At 43.6% G+C, this 21,054-nt stretch overlaps 1 long non-coding RNA gene across 2 annotated transcripts in view; it reads left to right on the forward strand.

The window, feature by feature from the left end:
* The window catches only part of LOC121041318 (uncharacterized), an 813,566-nt gene that overhangs the window by 66,965 nt on the left and 725,547 nt on the right, over positions 1 to 21,054 (forward strand). The window contains exon 3 of one of the 2 annotated variants that reach the window (XR_005795671.1): positions 2,884 to 2,996. The exons of the other annotated variant lie outside the window; for it this stretch is intronic. This is a non-coding gene — a long non-coding RNA (uncharacterized LOC121041318). The remainder of the gene's footprint in view (positions 1 to 2,883; positions 2,997 to 21,054) is intronic. 2 annotated transcript variants of the gene reach the window in all.

Raw genomic sequence — 21,054 nt, forward strand, 5'->3', positions numbered from 1 at the left:
TAAATAAATAAACTTAAAAAAAAAAAAAGAAGAGTTTGACACTTAACTGAACCATCCAGGCAACCTGCCAAGTTCTTTATATACATGATCTAACTTAGTTCTTACTATGGTCCTGCAAGGTGGATACAATCTTGACTGAACAGAAGAGGAAACTGAGGCACAGAGAGGAGGCAGATGCAGACAAGTGGCAGAGCTAAGGTTTGAACTTACTCATCCCATGTCTTCTATGGGACACCTCAGTTGCCTCCCAAGCATCCCTGTCCCCATGCTGGCCTGAGAAGCCTGGCCACTGAAGCAGGACTGTTGGACGTATGGGCCGTGGCTTTCTCTTACTGTGCTGACAAGATGTGGCACAGCCGTGGTCCTGGTAGAGGACACCTAGATGCCTTAGGGCCTCCCCACAGCCCTCAGCCAGTGCTCTGGCCTGGGGGTTGTTAGGTGAGCACACACTCTGTGGGAGGGTGAAGTTCACTCTCGGGCCAATATCCTAACAAGAAGTGGGGCCAGAAGCAATCCATTCTCTGTTTCTAAATCAAATAAATCTTGCTTGACCCTTTCCTCTCTTGTCAGCAAGGGCAAGACATTCAGCCTGGTTTATGTTTGGGGGCAACCCTCCCTCCACCTTGGGTTGTGTGAGAAGCCCATGGGATTCTCAAGGTCCAGAATGGGGAGGCCTGCCTGGGGGACTGCTTCTGGCTGTTGTGGTCCCATTGTGCCTCTGGGGGGGTTGGTTCCTCCTGGGCCTTTTTGTGAGAGTTTGGGTGCCACAGAGCTTAGGGTTGAGCCCCCTGTTTCCACTTATATCTTCTTGGGTGGTCCCGCCTCTCCAGGGCTGCTGGAAGGGATAGGGGTCAGGTACTACCTTCTCTCCCCTCCTCCTCATGTTGGGGTATCTCTCCGGGCTGGGCCACCGACCTCTCCTCCTCCCCTTTGTGGACAGTACAGCCATCAGGCAACAAATTCTGCCTGGACCCGGAGGACAAAAATGCAGGGGGCATGAAGGGAAAGCACTTCTCTCATTGTTTTGTTACATGTAAGCCAATTGCCACTGATATTTATTTACCCCCTCCTGAACGTGAGGCCTGCGCATTATTTAATAATACCATTGGGGTCATTGCATTTTGCAAACAGGGAAACTGAGGTCCAGAGAGGTTAAGAAGTTTGTGTGGGATCACATAGCTGGTGAATCTAGCTCTGAGATTCAAACCCAGCCAGGCTGACTCCAGGACCCACACATGTAACTACTATATGGACTTTCTGTCTGCAAGTAACTCTTTAAGGTGACTCTGCGTGCCCCACTTCCCCTCCTGGACTGCTGGCCGTCTTCATTCTAAATATCTTGTCCTCTTAATGTCTCTTAACGTGGATGTGAGCTTACACCTAATAAAGATGCAAATGAGTGTCTTTGCAGGTTGGCAGAGAGTCCTGTAGGAGAGCACATGCTGGACTCTAGGGCTGTGGGGGAGGGCTGTGGGGGAGATGGCAAAAACAGGCATTTTCCTTCCTGCCCAGGTCCCATGCCTTTGCAGTGTGACTTTAAGCTCCTGCCATTGAGGTAGAGTCTGTTCTTTGCTTCCTTGAGTGTTGGCTGGCCTTGCGATCGGCCACAACGATAGAATGTTGTGGAAGGGGTGGTGTGCCAGTTTTGGCCGTGGCCACGTGTTTCTTCTGTTTCTCATAATGCTGCCACTGCCAGAGGGTAACACACGTGTACCCAATCCTTCCTATCACCCCAGCTGGAATACCAGCTACCCCCAGAAATGGAGCTTCCTGTTAGCCAGCCGCTGACTGCTGATGCTCTAGGAAACTGAGACCAGAAGAGCCAGTCCACGTTGCCAACTCCTAGAACCATGTGCCAAATTCAGGTTTGTTTTTTCAAGCCACTATTTTTTTTTAATATTTTTTTTTAGAGAGAGAGAGTGTGTGTATGTGTGCACATGAGCAGGGGAGGGGCAGAGGGAGAGGGAAAGACTGAATCCCAAGCAGGCTCTGCGCCATCAGCTCTGCACCTGATGCGGGCAGGGCTTGGTCTCATGAACCGTGAGATCATGAGCTGAGTCACAACAGAGAGTTAGACGTTCAAGGACTGAGCCACGCAGGCGTCCCCTAAGCCACTGACTTTTGAGGCAGTTGGTTTTGCAATAAAATCTACCCAATACACTCAGCTTCAGGTCGCATCTGTTCATCCCAGACTTGGGTGGTGTCAGTAGGGGCACCAGATAGGGCAGATGAATTGGAGCCACCTTTCTCCTTCTTCAGCGTTCCATGGCAACACCTTCCTGTGGGTTTGTGCCACAGGTGCCCAGCGCTGTGATTCTGTTTCTGAACACTCCAACAGAAGAAATGAACCTTCATCGAGAGATGGGGTCTGGCCCCAGCCCTGACACCAACCTGCTGTGTGGTTCTCCATGATTTCCTTAACCAATCTGGACTGACACACATACTTGACGATTTCTGCCGGCTCTGATATTTGTGACTCTGTGAGGCATCACTAGCATGATGTTTATATACTGTCCACATTTGATTTGGATGTTTTTTCCCAGACCAGTGGCATGGCACAAAATGATGAGTTTGTTTTTTTTTTTTTTTTAACCATCCACATAAAAAGAAACAGACGATAAACTGGCTTGTGCCACTGTAAGAACATTCCTTTACTGACAACGAAGCAAAAAATATCTGAACTATAAAAGTACATGTTTGGAAAGGAAACGTTCACGTTTCTTGAAAATAAGTTTGCATTATTAAAGCTGGGGGGTTTTACAGGCGTTTTGTTGAAACTTACAAAACCTCATCGCTTTTGGCTCTTCTCCTAAATCAGAATATAGTTTGGTTGGCATAGCTTCTATAAAATGTGTTCATTCCTTTATTCCTTCACTTATTCAGCCAGTGTTTGCTATGAGCCCCTCCCTGGCCTCCTAAGAGAATGGAACTGAAGGAGACAGGCAATTAACAACCCTCAAAGAGCTGACATTTGAGTGATAACAGCAAATCTACAGGTAAGCGTTAGAGTCATCTAGCGATTAGCGTTACAAAGAAAAAAAAAGTTTTTGTTAGAGGACAGATTAACACTGGATATGTTTTCCACAAACAGGATACACATTTACTACCTTCATATCTTCCCACCTTCCCCTGGAATTTCTCATTCATTCTTAAATGCTGTCGTTGAAACTGGGAGGGCGTATACATTCAGCGAGGCCCATCTCACAGGTGTCCCCGGTCAGGAAGGAGGAAAGCCCAAGGATGTGAGCCTTGGGAAGAAAATGACTCTTGATAGCCCAAATTTGGAGGATAGGCTGCAAAGGCTGAGTGTGAGCCTGGGGTACAAGGCACCACTGTGGTTTCCTCCAGCAGGCAACATTGTATCAAGGAACAAACTGCACTGGGATTTGAGGGCTTGGGCTCAGTTTGCATCTCAGGACTGGGTTTTGTGTGTGATTTTGAACATATCTCTCACCCTGTTTTTCAACCTGTGTGATAGGGATAATACCACTAGTACCTGCCTCTCCACGTTGTTGGAGGATCAGATGCAATAACATAAACAAGATTGTTTTGTTAAAGTTATCTTTCAGATGTACTACACATTCCCTAAGGGCAGGGGCTATGTCTCATTCATCTTATTTCCACAGAGCTTGGCATGTCAAGTGCTCAATAAATGATGGTTGAGTGGATGAATGGGCCAGAAAATAAATTAGCAAAAGAATGAAACTGAATCCTGTGGGCCTCAATTTCTTCGTTTTGCAAATTAGGTTTTCCCTATAGAGTTATCTAGGTTGTGCACTGCACCAGTGAATTTGGCTAAGGGGGTAGGAGGAGACTAAAATCTGGATTTTCCACCTGCCAAGTCATGTGCCTGGTGCAGAGGGTGCCTTTAATTAAAGGCCAGCAATGGGCCTGTCTAAAATGAAGGAGTTGGACTCTAGTGCCTCCCGGAAACTCTGATTTTTATCATTGTGTGAGGGGGCCCCAGATGCTGTGTTGTTCAGAAAATCCCCAGATAACTCAGATTTTCCTCCTAGTTTGGGTCCCATTGGATTGGTGGCCTTTTAAGTCACTTCCTACTCTAATAGAAGGTGATTTTTAATTATATTTTAGATTTCTTGAGTTTATCATTTTCTGGTATTTCATGTTAAATTCCGTTTGTTTATGAGTACACGAGCTGCCATCTCATGATGCCCTTACCCACCTTTCCTAGTTTTGGGTAGGACACAGCCGCTGGAGTCCGTGAAATGTGTGTTCCCCATTCATCAGTAAGGGATTCCATGCCAAGCTGAATCTTTCAAGTTTCCCTGGATTCCTCTTTGCAGCCTCCAGCATTTGTGTTTACATCAGGTCAGATAATAATAAAAAGCAGGATTCTTTAACGTTTATTTTATTTTTGGGACAGAGAGAGACAGAGCATGAACGGGGGAGGGGCAGAGAGAGAGGGAGACACAGAATCGGAAACAGGCTCCAGGCTCTGAGCCATCAGCCCAGAGCCCGACGCGGGGCTCGAACTCACGGCCCGCGAGATCGTGACCTGGCTGAAGTCGGACGCTTAACCGACTGCGCCACCCAGGCGCCCCAAAAGCAGGATTCTTTAGACAAGACAGAGCTGCGAAGACAAAAGCACGGTGATGAAAGCTACCAAGGTCTGATTTAATTTATCTGCCTTCATTTCTTTCTCACCTTCTTCGTCAGTCAGGGTGCGACGAGAAGAAAGAAACCACACAGTAATTTCAACAGGGAAAGCTCAGGGTTCTGCTTCACACTTGACATTTTGGGCTGCATAATTCTGAATTTGGGGGGACTTCCCTGTGCACTGTAGGGTGCTTAGCAGCATTGCTGGCCTCTACGCGTTAGATACCCACAGGGTTCTCTCTCCTCCCCACACTGTGACAACTGACAATGTGGCCAGATGTTGCCAATGTCCCTTTGGTCTGCGGAATGGCCCCTGCTTGGGAATCACTGCTGAAATCATTACTTACCTATATCAGATTGTCCAGAAAGGAGCAAACAGAACTCTACAGAAAAGCCTAGGGCTGAGGGAGAATATGAGGGGAGGGACATGCTGGGAAGGGGGACCCCTCCCCATGGGAAGGGGGACCCCTCCCCAAGCTGGGATTCAGACGTGTTGAAGAAGGTGCGGCTGCGGTCCACTCCGTAGGGGCGTTCTCTCAGGAGCTCTGGCCCGGGCTCTTGTACAGTTGCTAGACAAGCAGGAAGCAACTGGAGGGGAGGCAGAGTCCATCCAGCAGGAAACACCCATCTGGACACAAGTGGAGGGACTGCAGGGTTCCTGTGCCTCACTGGAAACCCATCCTGGGGGCGTCACTGAAGCTGAAATGAATGAGTGCCACTGACCACTCCCCTAACACACTGCTGGCCACAAACAGCCCTTGGTAGGAACCGGAGAAGCGCGGTGTAACAGCTTAGAACAAAAAGAGAAGCCCCTTCTTCTGGCAGTGTCTCTGAAGCGCCCTCTACTGATAGAATTGAGCATCACACCTTCTTCAAAAGCAATATTTTCATTCAACTGGCAGTGAAAGACGATTTGGATCTGAAAAAGGCAATAAATCCATAGCTGGCATATTCTTGTACCTTCCCTTTGACCGTCTCTATACCATCTACTTGGCATATGTCTAGAATTTAGTAGATACAAAATTAATGACTGAAAGAATGACTGATGAATGAATGGATGACAGGGTTGGCTTTTTTTTTTTTTTTTGTATCTGTTTTGGAGAATATAATTCTTTTCCTATGGAATAGCAAATGGTGGTGTTTACTCCTTCTAATCCCACTTTCCTACTAAATTTAAAATTAATTGAATTATCCTGTTATATCTTCTCAACTTACATAATGGATCAATTTGATAAAAATCAATTAAATGAGCAATTCAGTGGAAAAAAATTAATTAAACTAGTTTCAATTGATTCATTGATTAAATTTCCCAGTTGAGCCAAGAAAACACAAGACTGGTATCTGTTTTTAAGACCAGAATATTAACCAAAGACTTGCTGGCCAGTGAACTAAGTTCAACAAAATTGTTGCACAGAGGGTCACCTGGGTGGCTCTGTTGGTTGAGCGTCCGACTTTGGCTCAGGTCATGATCTCACAGTTCGTGAGTTCGAGCCCCACATTGGGCTCTGTACTGACAGCTAAGAGCCTGGAGTTTGCTTCAGATTCTGTGTCTCCCTCTCTCTCTGCTCCTCCCCTGCTTGTGCCTTCTCTCTCTCTCAAAAATGAATAAACATTTAAAAAATTGTTGCACAGAAGACTAATAATGTTAATAATATGAAAATTAGAATTAATTTTGACTTAGGTGACAAATGATTACTTGCTGGTTGCAATGTGGTAAGTTAGCAGTAACCAGGGGTTAATTGACACTGTCATTTAAAATGAAGAAGCAGCTGGGGCGCCTGGGTGGCTCAGTCGGTTAAGTGTCTGACTTCGGCTCAGGTTATGATCTTGGGGTTCGTGAATTTGAGCCCCGCGTCGGGCTCTGTGCTGACAGCTCAGCACCTGGAGCCTGCTTCTGATTCTGTCTGTCTGTCTGTCTGTCTCTCTCTCTGCCCTTCCTCCCCTGCTCATGCTCTCTCTCTCTCTCTCTCTCTCTCTCAAAAAATAAATAAACGTTAAAAAAAATTAAAAAGAAATTAAATGAAGAAGCAGAGGCACCTGGGTGGCTCAGTTGGTTAAGCGTAGACTTCAGTTCAGGTCATGATTTTGTGGTTCGTGGGTTTGAGCCCCGGGTTGAGCTCTCTGTTGTCATCGCAGAGCCCACTTCAGATCTTCTGTCTCCCTCTCTCTACCCTTCTCCTTCTCTCTCTCCTAACAATAAATAAACATTAAAAACATAAAATGAATAAGCATAGTGAAAAGATAATTGGATTGAGATTGAGTAAAAGTTTTGTGTGGGCTACCTTCTAATGTAGCAGGACTAATGTAATGTGCACAAGTCACTTGGCCTTTCGGGGCCTCCCTCTCTTCTGACACTCAAGAACAATCATATACTTCATTTTGGGGAGGAGCAAACATAATATGAATGTAAAAGTGTTTTGAAAATTGAAATTGCCAAACAGATTTCTCTTGTTAGCTCATAGTTGTTTTAATCTTCTTAGGTGTCCACAAGATTCTGAATGTATCTGAAGTGCTGAGAACATACTTCTCTTTTCTAATGTAAGGCAGAAGCCCAGTGGAAAAGGTTTTTAAATTTATGGCGATACACACGGCATCTCCCTCAAGTATCTCAGGGCCTTTGTACATGCAGTTCCCTCTGCCTGGAGTTCTTCCCTCTCTCGTGCCTCCATAACTCCTACTTGCCCTGTCAGCCCCTCATCACTTCCTGACCTCCTGAACTAGTCAGCTCTCTCATTTATATATTCATACATACCACATCTCTCCCATTTAGTATATAGCACCATGGGTATTGTATATTTTAATGTGATGGTTTGATTAATGTCTGTCTTCCCAGCTAGGCTGTAAACTCCATGATGGTGGGGCCACTTCTGCTTTTGCCCACAGTGACATTTTTAGTAGGTGCTTAATGACTGTTGGATGAATGAGTGAATGAATGAATGAACGAACAAATGAATGAACATATCCAGAGTTGACTACAGCCTGCTGGGTTTTGGGGCTGTAGAAAGAACACGGTGATAGGCATGGTTCACTAGAATGTCCTCAGCATCCAGAATAATCCTTGACATACAGTAGGAACTCAATAAATGAATGAGTTAACTTTAGATCCAGAAGTCTGGGGCTTGATTTTTCTCTTTGAAATTTATAGACTCAGCACATGTGGGGAGGATGTTTAACTCCACTATCCAGTACGGTGAAAACAGGCTCGGAGGCCAGCATTCCTGGGCCCAAATCCCATCTTCTAGATGTTTGACAAGACATTTAACATAACTATGTGCAAGTATGCTTCTGTACAAAAATGAGGGTAATATCAATACCCCAAGATTAGTTCAAGTATTAAATGAGAAAAACTATTGAAAAAGCCTTCTTAAAGACGGCACATATTAGGTATCAATAAAGGTTTGTCACTGTCCTTTTCCCCCTCTCATCCTACCTAACATGAGAATAATATTACCGACTTCAGAATCATTGTATCTCAAATAAGACTATGTACATCACTTTGTAATTTGAGGTGCGAGGATTCCTTTCTTCCCCTTCTGCACCAAAGGAAAAATATGTGCAGAATCAGCCTCAGCCACCAGGTGGCACTGTGGCAGTATCTTTGATTTCAGGGTTTTAGCTAAACAAAATAGCACCTTAGTGTACCTTTCAAATTGAAGTCTTGAGGTAAGAAAAATGGGTTACATTTAAGAGGGGAGCATTGCTCAATAATGGAGTAATGTCTGTTGTAAATTATATTTTAATGGATAAGGTCTTACTCTGGAGAATCAAGAAGGAAAAATTTAAAAACACTCCTTTAGATTCTTAATTTGGAAACATGTGAACCACAAGAACCAGGCAAGTAAGGGAGAAAAGCTTGTAATTGCTTTATTATAACATAATTTTATCTTGAGATCTCTTTTGCTTTCTCAAGTATTCTGGCAACTTATGCTTATTATTTTTTCTTCCTTTTTTATTTAAAAATTTTTTTTTCAACGTTTATTTATTTTTGGGACAGAGAGAGACAGAGCATGAACAGAGAGAGACAGAGCGTGAACGGGGGAGGGGCAGAGAGAGAGGAAGACACAGAATCGGAAACAGGCTCCAGGCTCTGAGCCATCAGCCCAGAGCCTGACGCGGGGCTCGAACTCACGGACCGCAAGATCGTGACCTGGCTGAAGTCGGACACTTAACCGACTGCGCCACCCAGGCGCCCCTTTTCTTCCTTTTTAAAAAAGAAATGTCTAGTTTGGTAGACAAGTATTTCTTGAGTACCTAATGTGTGCCATTCACTGTTCTGGGTGATTGAAATAAAGCCACCAACACACAAGCCAAAGCTCCATATCCTGAAGGAGGTGAGGAAATCTATTACCAACTAGTAAAAAAAAAAAATGAACAAAAAGGGAATTTTAGTAGGGTGATAAGACAAAGGGTGACTTAGGTGAGCAAGTTTGGGGCACACACTTCAGATACGGTGGTCCAGGAAGGACTTTCCAAGCTGGAGGTGTGTGTTCTACAACCTGAATAATTGGAAGGACCTGGTCAGGCAAATGCCTTGAAGAACAACATATCAGGCCAGGGGAAAAACTGGTCAAAGGGTCTGACGTGGGCACAAGCGTGCCAAGGGCAAAATAAACGTTTTTGGTAAATTAATACTATTCCCAGCGATCTATTGCTTCATAACTAACTGTTCCCAAACTCAGTTTTAAATGACCTACTTATTTTGCTGAGAGTTTTCTAGGTGTTAGGAATTGAGAGAGGCTCAGCTGGGTGGTTCGTCTGGATCCACCTGGTGTTACCAGCAAGGTCAGTTAATACAGAAGGACATGCTTCAGGATGGTTCCTCACACACATAGTGGCACCCTGCTCCTGCCTGGAGTCTATATTCTCTACGTGGTGTCTCTTCCTTACAGCCTCTCCATAGTGCTTGGGCTTCTCACAGTATGATAGTCTCAGAGTACGTGCACTTCTTACTTGGCTACTGGCTTCCAGGAGACCAGGGTTGAAGCTGCCTGTCTTCTTGAAGCAGAGACCCAGAGATTACTTATGACATGCCATCACTTCTGCCCACTTGTTCTGGTCAGAGAGGCCAGTCCTCTTTCTTCAAGGGGGAATAAATAGCCCCTACCTCTTCCTTCCTCCCTCCCCCTCTTTTCCTTCTTTCTGTTTTTCTTTCTCACTTTCTAATTGAGATATAATATGATATTACATGTAATATCATATTAGTAATATGTAATATCATATTAGTGTCAGGTGCACAACAGACATGATTTGATATATGTGTATATCATGAAATACCACGATAAGTTTAGTTAACATCCATTACCACACAGTTACAATTTTTTTTCTTGGAATGAGATTAGAACTTTTAAGATCTCTTTTCTTAGCAACCTTCACATATACAATACTGTATTATTAACTGTAGTCACCATGTTATACATTACCTCCCCGGGACTTACTTGTTTTATAACTGGAAGTTTCTACCTTTGACCATCTTTACCTATTTTGTCCACCCCCACCTCCCACCTCTGGCTATCACCATTATGCTCTCTGTTTCAAGTACATTGTTTTAAATTTATTGTTTTAGATTCCACGTATTAGTGAGATCATACAGTATTCTATTTGTCTTTCTCTGTCTGACTTACTTCACTTAGCATAGTGCCCTCAAGGTAATGGACCCCACCTCTTGATGGAAGGAGTGTTAAAGGATTTGTGACCATCTTCAATTGCAACAGATCCTTAAAAAGTTGCAGAAAGTCCCTGTGAATGGCTGGGGGCCAGACTTCCAAAGCCCAACACCATAGATCTGGTCTGTCTATAGCAGGGACATCAGGCAAGAGCTTTGGAGAATTTTCTTTTTTCTTTTTTTGTTTTCTGGGATCCAGACCCATAACTAGGCAAGTGTGCCCTGAACAAAATCCACTCTGTCCATTGCCCACCCTAAGCGTTGTCATCAGCATGGATGTAAGTGTATAGGTTTCTTAAGTCCTGATTATGAATTTGTGGCTTAACGTTTGGGATGGAAAAGAGAGCGGATGCCAGCTTCTGTGTGTGTATTTTCCTATGCAGAATAGTTGTGGGATAATCTTAGAAAAATAGGAGCGAAGGGCAACAAATAGTTACAGTTCAGATAGTAAGAGTGTTTGGCACTGAAATAGCCTATGAAACAACTCTAACTATCCACTGGTCAACATGATCTGGTCAGAAGAGTGATTAATTAGATTTGTCCCCTTGGGAGAGATAATGGAGCCAGTTGGAGTTGGGAGTCCTCTTCTGACTGAGTTTTAAGAGAAAGGAAGCAAAGTAGGGAGGCGGGAGACCCTGCATACGAGGCCTTACCAGCCTGGTATTTCTGCCATACCAGCCCTTAGGGAGAAGGAGAGAGACCAGTGGGAACTGAGAATTTTCTCTGGTGGACAGGAGATTTGGGGGGAGGGGAGGGGAGGATAAAACAAGCTGACTGATGGGTCCATCTGGATCTGAGTCTGTTCTACAGCTGTGTGGCAATCAACAGAGCAAATCATTTTTGTATTGACACACGTCCCAAATCTTATGTTTGCCTAATGATTGTAGCTGGCTCCACTCAAGATGGAATTGAACCCAAAAATGTTTGTGAAATGGTGGCGGCGGCTAAGTCAAGATAAAATTGAATCTGAGAAAATGTCAACAGGGTTTACATTCATAGTTCTCACATATTTCCCCCAGGTAACCACTTATTTCTTTTAGCACCCTTTTCATGTGCTGAGACTCCAAAATGATCCCGTTACATCAGCAGCGCATTCTGTCCCTAAGCGATATGTCAGAATGGGCAAAGTTTCCAGTTTCCTGTTTGGTTTTGGATGTCAGGGGGGACACTAATAAACCTGTCTTTGTTCTATTGTTTCATCTGAAGCAGGATTTAATTATTCATTGTTATGATTTACCATGTTAAAATGGATGGGTTTACCTAGATGAAGATTTTTATGGCAGCCCTAACAATTGACTGGGGTAGTCCACTTGTGGTCATGTCGTAATTAAAATAGGGCCTGGCTGCTCAAATCCTACATGCAGATGCTGTCTCTCTGGACAGACCGATTGTCTGGGTTTAATAAGACATGTTTGTGGAGGGCTTGACTTGAATGCAAAAAGCAACTGAATTAATGGCATATCTCTTGGCTCTCACATTTTACATAAATAAAGAGAGAATGCATTAAAGGTTGCACTTGTGAAGTTGAATCTGGGGTTGGCTTTTATCTTAGCCCAATATCTATTTGCCTGTGGGACCACATGAGTCATAACTATCACTTGCACTGGCTCTTGTCTCTTTGTGCTCACACAAGTGCCTGTTCCTTGGAATAAATCTCCACACGTTTGGCGGGGTCTCCACAAGGAATTTTCACGGACTCGAGAGCGAATCCTACCACTGTGTGGTCAGGGGTTTCCGGGAGTTTTGTTTCTTCTGTCTCCTACTGTGGTTGCTGATTTGTCCGTGAGGGGCTGTGGCCTTCCACTATGACCAGCTGTGCTGTTTCTGTGGCCGTCTGTTTCCTCCTCTGTGGCCAGGCCTGGGGGCTTCCTTCCTTCCCGGACTGGGTGCCATGCTTCTGTGAAGGCAAGGGGAAGCTGCTTTCTTCTTTTTGCGTCAAATGCGGTCCCTAAGAGGGGGCTTCTGCCATGTTGCCTGTGCCCCAACCAGATTGAATCAGCCGTCTTCACTTTAGTGACAGCTCTCCCTCTTGACAGTGGCAAGCTGTGAGTCCATGGGGCTGAATTCAGGACACATCAGAGTGAGAGGCAGTCTGCTTCATGTGGACACATCCTTCTTCTCTGGCAGCCTTTGAGCCTGGGTCAAACCCATGTGTCTGGTGTAGAGGAAAAAATGAAAGGCTTTAATGTGAGACAGACATGGGAGGTGGTCACCTAGCAGCTGTGACCTGGGGCAAGTAATTCAACCTTTCAGGCTCAGCTTATCCCTCCTGAAAAGGAGATAATTAGGAGACAACACACTTAAAGAGCCTGTGGTACAAGGCCCTTTTCCTGGCACAGATCTCCTGGAGCCCTTGGAATTTCCTTAGTGAGAGGAGTGTCTCTTGTATGCTGATGAGGTGACTCCTGGTAAGGTCCCTCACTTTAGGATGAGTGCTGGTTGCCAGAAAACCAAGCACAGGACTGGAGTGGGAACTTTTGCCCCATCCGTGACCTCCAGGGCAGGTAGAGGGGTTAAAAACTGAGTTCAGCTACTAAAGGCCAGTGACTCTATGAATGTGCCTGTGTAATGAAACCTTGATAACACAAACAAGCAAGCTTGGAACGATAAGGATTGCAGGGGCTTCCAGGTTGGAGAACACATCCGTGCTGGGACAATGTGGCACATGCCAGCTGCACAGACACAGAGGTTCTTGTCCTCAGGACCCTCCAGACCTTGCCCTGTGTACCTCCTCACCTGGCTGTTCATGTGTATCCTTTATGATAAACCATAGTAGTAAATAGAGCACCTTCCTGCATTCTGTGAGTTGTTCTAACACAGTATTGAACCTAAGGAAGGGTCCTGAGAACCCATGAAGTTGTAGTTGGCTGGATAGAAGTGAGAGTTGTCTGGGGACTTTATTTGTTTGAAACAGGGAGCCTTCTTGTGGGAGTAGTCCTGAGCCTGTGGGGTTTGTGCTAAATGTGGGTGGGTGGTGTCAGAACTGAACCGAATTGTAGGACACTTAGTTTTTGTCCGAGAATTGGACAATTGGTGTTGGGATGAGGTATGTGGTGTCAAGAAAAACCAAACAGAGCCTAGTGAAGTACTTAGTTCACAGTAAGGACCTAGGAACTGAGAGCTCACGTTATTGTAATGCTATTTACTAAAATAAAAAGAAAATTAACAAAAACTTATGTAGTGCTAACTAAGTGCAGGTGGCTCATTTAACTTATTTGCTCCTTGTAACAAGTCCAAAAGCTAGGTACTGTTATTCCCGTTTAACAGATAAGGAAGCTGAGGCACAGAGAAATTCAGGTAGTTGCCCAAGCTCCCATAGCTGATAAATGGCAGGGGTCACATCTAGGCAGATTGCTACCTGAGTCTGTGCTCCTCATCTTTACGATATGTTTTTGTGATTGATATTATTATTACTGCAGTTTGTTCAGGGAGGCCTAAGTAGCCAAAAGATTAATCCGGCATGGGAACTCATCCGAGAAAACTGATTTCATGTTAAGATAGTCAGATGCATTTGTTCCCAAAGTAGGTACTAGCCTTAAAGGATATCATAGCTTATATAGGGCTTGGATTATTAGTAACTTTTTTCTCCAAAGAAATTTCTCCTATCCCACAGTGAAATGCAATAGGCACAAATGTCTGTACACCTTTGGATGTGCAGATAAGCTTGGGTTTAACCGGCTTCTCTTGAGAAAGTTCAGCCAACTTGAGCCCAGTGTTCAGCCTGTTCAATTCCAAAATCTCTACTGTGTGGTCAGCTCTCTGCATACACAGCAAATGATAAATGGACCTTGTGCTGCCTTCTCCCCGGCTAGGCTCAGATGGAAATCTGCCGCTCTGTGGTGGTATCCCACAGATAGAGGGGGGACGGGCATGTCAGTAGCACTGCCAACCAGTCAGTGTAAAACACACACCCATTTATCACACCCAAGGTGCCAGGCCTGCACAGATCTGTAAATAAAAGGCATTTGAAAGCAAAACCCATTGAAGCAAACAGGCATCACCAAAATGAATGGCTTTTTTTGTTTTGTTTTGTTTTGTTTTGTTTTGTTTTGTTTTGTTTTAAACCTGGTATAAGCTTTATAGGGCTACCATTTAAGCGTGCTCAACGAACCCATCATATTACTTAGTCCCCACAAAAATCCAGGAGGAGTGGGGTGTTAGGATGACTAAACATCTTGGTTTGCCTGTTGTCCTCATGCAAGTATTAAATGAGCCCTTTTTACTTTCCAAAGTGCCCCAGGTTTGACAATAAATTATATGGTCACCCAAGATATTGTGTTTATTTTATGGAAGAGGAAACAGGCACAGAGGAGGTAAATGAGCCACTCAAGGTCATGTAGCAGGTGCAGGATGGAGCTGGAGTCTAACTCAGGTCAGTCTGTCTCCACCGCCCTGGTCTTTTCTGCTGGAGTCTTCTGCCTGTCAGCGTAGAGATGCGAGCACGTCTGCCTTTCAGTAGTCCCTCTGGAGGTACTAGAAACTCACTGGAATGACTTACTGTTGTTTGCAACACTGTTGGGATTGCTCTTTTGGAATGATCTTCAGAGTAATTTTTTTTTTTTTAAGACGATTTTTCATGTTAGCAAATCTTGGTCCTTTCAGGATAGATTTCATTTTTGGAAATACCCTCAACACTTTCAGAGACGAGTCTTGTGAATAAGGTGGTAAATTATTCTGGGGAACACTGTTTTAGAGCCAAATCAAAGACTTAGTTTGAATTAGTGAATTGTTTGTTTGCTTGTTTGGGTGGTGAAATTTGGCTTTGAAAAAAATTCTCGAAGAGTCATTCTGCAGATGTTTTGAACAGCGACAGTGTCATTTGAATGTGTTTAGTTTCCCAAATTATTTTTTTCAAGTCTCATTTTATCATGCCTGGTAAATGGGACATATTGTACCTATCTTTCAGAGTAGCTAGCACTTTTAGCTTTGAAAGAGTGGAAGAACTTGCCTAGGTTGTTGACATTCCTGGCCTTAGATGAAGAAGAGAAATCAATCCTTTCCCCAGAACTCGAGTTTCCCTTAGTCATATTCCCAAGCCTTCATGTTTTACCAAGTGAATTCAAGTGTGTGTCATAGTCTTACATTTTAAAAATCAGAAGTCTTGGTAACTGGGGCACCTGGATGGCTCAGTCGATTGAATGTCCGATTTTGGCTCAGGTCATGATCTCGCAGTTCATGGGTTCGAACCCTGCACTGGGCTCTGTGCTGGCAGCTCAGAGCCTGGAGCCTGCTTCAGAACCTGTGTCTCCCTCTCTATCTGCTCCTCCCTCACTTAGGCTCTGTCTCTCTTTGTCTTTCAAAAGTAAATATAAAGAAAAAGTCTTGGTAACCTATGTTTGCAGTACTTACTACATTTCAACTTATGATAGTGTCTTGGATGGATTCATCCATTAAAAGTAATCAGTATACATGTTTCACTGCACGTTTTTTTTTATAAAGCACTGTCATCTACTTTTTTTTTTTTATGTAAGTTCAAAACCACCAAGGGAAAAAAGTGAGTCAGGTATTGTCACCCCACGTTAGAGGTAAAGAAAGGGAGTCCCTAGAGATTGCATTTGCCTGGGGTCACATAGATAAAAGTGGCAGTGTCTGGACTTTGGGGTGCTTAGGGCATCCAGTTACTCACTACCTCTTGATTGTTCTCGTCTCAGGGATCATTGAGCCTTTTACGTGTGTGTTCATTTTCTATGGTAGCTGTAATAGATTACAACAAACTTGGTGGCTTAAAACAATACGGATTTATTCTTGTACAGTTTTGGAGGCCAGACATTTGAAGTAAGTTTTAGGGAGCTAACTCAAGGTGTCTGCAGGCTCATACTCTCTGTCCAAGCTATAGAGAAAAAAACCCATTTTCTTGCCTTTTCTAGTTTCTAGAGGTGGATTCATTGGCTCATGGCCCCTTCCTCTATCTTCAAGGATAGCAGGGTAGCATCTTTAAATCTCTCTTTCTCTGTTCTGTCTTCATATTGTATTCTCCTCTGTAGTTAAACCTTCTTCTGATTCTGTTTTATAAGGATACATGCATTTAGAGCTCACCTTGTCAATCCAGGACAAGCTCACCATTTCAAGGTCCTTAGTTTATCACACCTGCAAAGTCTGTCCATTTGTCTGTCTATCCATCCATCCATCCATCCATCCATCCATCTTTCATCTTTCTATCTCCAGGACAAGCTCACCATTTCAAGGTCCTTAGTTTATCACACCTGCAAAGTCTGTCCATTTTTCTGTCTGTCTATCCATTCATCCATCCATCCATCCATCCATCCATCCATCTTTCATCTTTCTATCTCCAGGACAAGTTCGCCATTTCAAGGTCCTTAGTTTATCACACCTGAAAAGTCTGTCCATTTGTCTGTCTATCTATCTATCTGTCTATCCATATATCTTTCTATTCATTCATTCATTCATTCATTATAAAGTAAGAGTCAGAGGTGCTAGGGATTAGAATGAAAAGATAATATTTTGGAGGCAGCATGTTATTATTCAGCCTATCACAGTCTACCCTTTGGCCTTCAAAAATTCACGTCCTTCCCAAACATACAAAATTCATTCACCCCATCTCAGCATTGCCCTAAGTCTTAACCCATTACAACATCAACTCAAGTCCAAAATCTCGTGTAAATACCATCAGCTCAAATCTCAAATCTCATCATCTAAGTTCTATCAGTCAGGTATAGGTGAAACTCTTGGCATGATTCCTCATGAGGGACATTTTTTCCTCCATCTGTAGACCTGTAGACCACAGGAACGTGTTCTCTACTTCCAAAATACAGTGGTGGGACTAGCATAGGATAACAAGCATGCACACTGCCATTCCAAAAAAGAGGAAAATGAAAAGAAGGAAGGAGTCATTGATCCTAAGCAATTTTAAAATCCAGCAGGAAAGTTCCATTAAGTCTCAAGGCCTGTAAATAATCCTCTGTGGCTTGTAGCTCTGACCTCTCAGCCCAAGGCTCCACTCTGGGAGTTATTCTCCACCCCCCACCCCCGGCCTTTTTTTTCTTTGAAGTAGTTTTATGAGTCTCTTTCTTGCCTGTAGAATTTTGAGAGTTCAAAAGCTTCTCTTCATTTTATCCTCTCTCTCTTTCTATCAAAACTGTTGGTGTTTCTGCAAATAGAACTCTCACAAAAATCTTGTGGCTCTCCAGTGTATGTCATAGGGGCTCCTGCCTTTAGACAACAGGATTCTTCACAGATATTTCCTGGATAATCCTGTCTATTCCCAGCTTCTGCTGAGATAATTGAGGGGATCCGTAAGTCACATCCCCAATTTTGTAGGCATTTGCCAAAGGTTGTCCAACCACACTCTTCACCTAGGCTTCAGAGCATGATTTCCTGATAGTGATGACCTTATCTCCCAATTTTGGCCTCTTTTGCATCCAGATAGGATGTTATTTCCCCAAGTCACCAAGTTCCGATTCTCTTCTGCTTAATGTTTCTTACTTCATATTATGTCTTTCCTTTCACATTTTACTTTAAAATATAGTTTAAAAAATTTAAAAATTGTTTATTTATTTTTGAGATAGAGAGAGAGAAGGGGAGAGAAAGACAGTGAGCACAAGCAGGGGAGGGACAGAAAGAAAGGGAGACACAGACTTGGAAGCAGGCTCCGGCCTCTGAGCTGTCTTCACAGAGCCCGATGCAGGGCTCGAACCCATGAACTGTGAGATCATGACCTGAGCTGAAGTCAGACACTTAACTGACTGAGCCATCCTGGTGCCCTCACATTTGACTTTAAATAGCATGCAGAAACTGCTGTACCTTCACTGCTTTACTTGGAGATCTCTGCAGCTAAATGTCCAAGTTCATAACTTATAAGTTCTCCTCTCCAGAAGTTGTAGGACACAATTCACCTTAGCATTTTGCCACTGTATAAACAAGGGCTACCTTTCCTCCAGTTTCCAATAACATGTTGCTTACTTTTTTCTGAGGTCTCACCAACAGTGCATTTAATGTTCACATTTCTGTTAACGTGCTGTTTATCATGGGTCTCAAAATCCAGCCTCTACCTCTTACCTAATTCCAAAGCCACTTATACATTTCTAGGAATTTGTTACAGCAGATACCAAAAATCTGTAATTGTTTCCAATTGCTATTGTAACAAATTACCATACTCTTGGAGGCTTAAAACAGGAGAACTTTATTCTCCCACAGTTCTGGAAGATAGTAATCTTCCTTAAGTTTCACCCAGGGGTGCCTGGGTGGCTCAGTCGGTTGGGTGGCTGACTATAGCTCAGGTCATGATCAGGTCTGTGGGTGTGAGCCCCACGTGAGGCTCTGTCCTGAGTGCTCAGAGCCTGGAGCCCGCTTCTGATTCTGTCTCCCTCTCTCTTTGCCCCTTCCCTGCTTGCTCTCAGTCTCTCTCCCTCTCTCTCTCTCTCAAAAATAATAAACAATAAAAAAATTAAAAAAAAAAAGCTTCACTAGGCCAAAACCAAGGGCTGCACTCTCTCTGGAGGCTTAAAGGGAGAATTCATTTCTGGCCTCTTCCAGCTTCTGGTGGCTCCCAGCATATCATGGCTTGTAACGGCTGATATAATCTGTCTACATCACCATATTGAGTTCTCTTTTTTATGGCTAGGTCAAATTCCTCTCAAATTCCTCTCTTCCCAGCCCCTATTTTTAAAGGATATATTTGATTGCATATACTGATTGTATATGATTGTTTGCATTTAGAGAGCAGACCGATGACCCAAGATGAGCATCCATCCCAGGACCCCTAACTTAACCACACATGCACATTAGTGTTTGTTTGTTTGTTTGTTTGTTTGTTTTTGCTGTATAAGGTAGCATTCACAAGTTGGAGGGAATGAGAATATGTCTTGAAGGCATTATTCAACCTACTACAAATTTATTTTCCATGTCTGCATCTTGCCTTGGTTGTGCGATGTCTAGGAATATCCATTGCACAACAGTGTTGTGTATACACACTAGGTGGCTATTTGCCTCAGAATGTCTTGTTCCACTCCCCCAACCACTTGTGAAAAGACCCATGCTCTAGTCATGGAGGATGGAGTAAGCCAGACTGGGCCAGACATAAATCCTCATGGACACTGACCCCTGTGGTGGGTGTGTGAGCCAAGCCAGCCAATCAGAATTCTTCCCTGAGATTTTCCAATAGAATCTGGAGAGAGAAATGCTACAGGGGTAAGAGACTGGAGCTCCCTTTCACCATGTGGTAAAAACAAAGTAGGACTCACCTTGCCAATTTCTCCTTTTTCACTCTTGAAATATATAAAATTCTCAGCAAGAAAGTCCACATAGGCCTGACTTCCTACCTAGGTAGAAGAAACTCAGCAGGTGAGAGGTGGAGCAGTCTTGACATGTCTGAGCCCACTAAAACTTTTAAAATTTTCAAGAGGTTACTCTGTGGTACATTAAATAATCAATAAATCACTTGGTACATATATTCTTCTTAATAGCCACACAAAGGATACTTTAAGTCTGATTAGATATAACACACATTGATTTCCACTTCTCCAAGAACCCCACTGAGATGATGGGAAAAGAATTAAGAAGCTATAAACCTACAGAGACAAAGTTCAGAGGAAGGAACCAACAGCAAATTAAAGATGTCAACAAGAGTTTAGAAGATGGAAAGCAGATGGATGAATGACAACTGGATGGTGAGAGCAAGAAAGCTTGAACAAAATACCCAGAGAATAGAATTCCAACAAGAAATAAGCCAATTTTTGCCACAGAATTCTAGAGAGACTTGAAAATCGGAGCCCACACTTACCTCTAAAGACGTATGTGTGGAATCCGTTCAGCAGAGGATAGCTCTCATATTTGTGGCCTTCCATCATCTTTTGGGTAGTGTTTCTATACTTAGGGAAATCTACAGTGATAGTCTTTCTTCCCCAATGAAAACTCAAATTCCCAGCTTTCCCTACAATCATGGGACCTGGCTTTGCCAATCAGACACACATGACATTTTAATTTAGAAGTGAGCTGAGGAAAGAGGGTCTGTGTGTGTTTTCATTTTTCAAGCAGAGAACTCAAGCTTTTAGTGGAAGCAGTGATGTAAGGTCAAGTTTCTTTATAAAACTGGCTTTGGTGGGGTAGTTGTGGGAGCAATGATAATTTACTTTTGTGCTCAGTGGGTAGCAGTGTCTGTGAACATTTCCTCATCAGAGTGTTCTGTTGGGTGGTTTTGGGCTTAGTTCTAGAAGATTATCCTGGAGCCTGGCTTGCAGGTAGGCAGGAATTCAGTGAACTACCTACCTGAGTCCATTTAAATTTAAATTTAAATTGCCCGAGTCCATTTCTGTGGTTTGCAATTCTTTTTTTTTATTGTTAATTTTTTTTTGAGAGACAGAGAGAGACAGAGCTTGAGTAGGGGAGGGGCAGAGAGAGAAGGAGACACAGAATCCAAAGCAGGCTCCAGGCTCTGAGCTGTCAGCACAGAGCCTGATGTGGGGCTTGAACTCATGAACTGTGAGATCCTGACCTGAGCTGGAGTCGGACACGTAACCCACTGAGTCACCCAGGCACCCCTGCAATTATTTTTAATTTTTAAAAAATCTTTATTCATTAAAAAAAATTTTTTTTAATGTTTATTTATTTTTGACAGAGAGAGAGAGATAGAGCATGAACAGGAGAGGGTCAGAGACAGGCGGAGACACAGAATCAGAATCAGGCTCCAGGCTCTGAGCTGTCAGCACAGAGCCCGACGTGGGGCTGGAACTCACGAACTGTGAGATCATGACCTGAGCCAAAGTTGGATGCTTAACCAACTGAGCCACCCAGGCGCCCCAACTTTATTCATTTAATGA

Source organism: Herpailurus yagouaroundi, unplaced genomic scaffold (genome assembly GCF_014898765.1).
Source record: "Herpailurus yagouaroundi ecotype Mexico unplaced genomic scaffold, PumYag 183, whole genome shotgun sequence".
Lineage (NCBI taxonomy): Eukaryota > Metazoa > Chordata > Mammalia > Carnivora > Felidae > Herpailurus > Herpailurus yagouaroundi.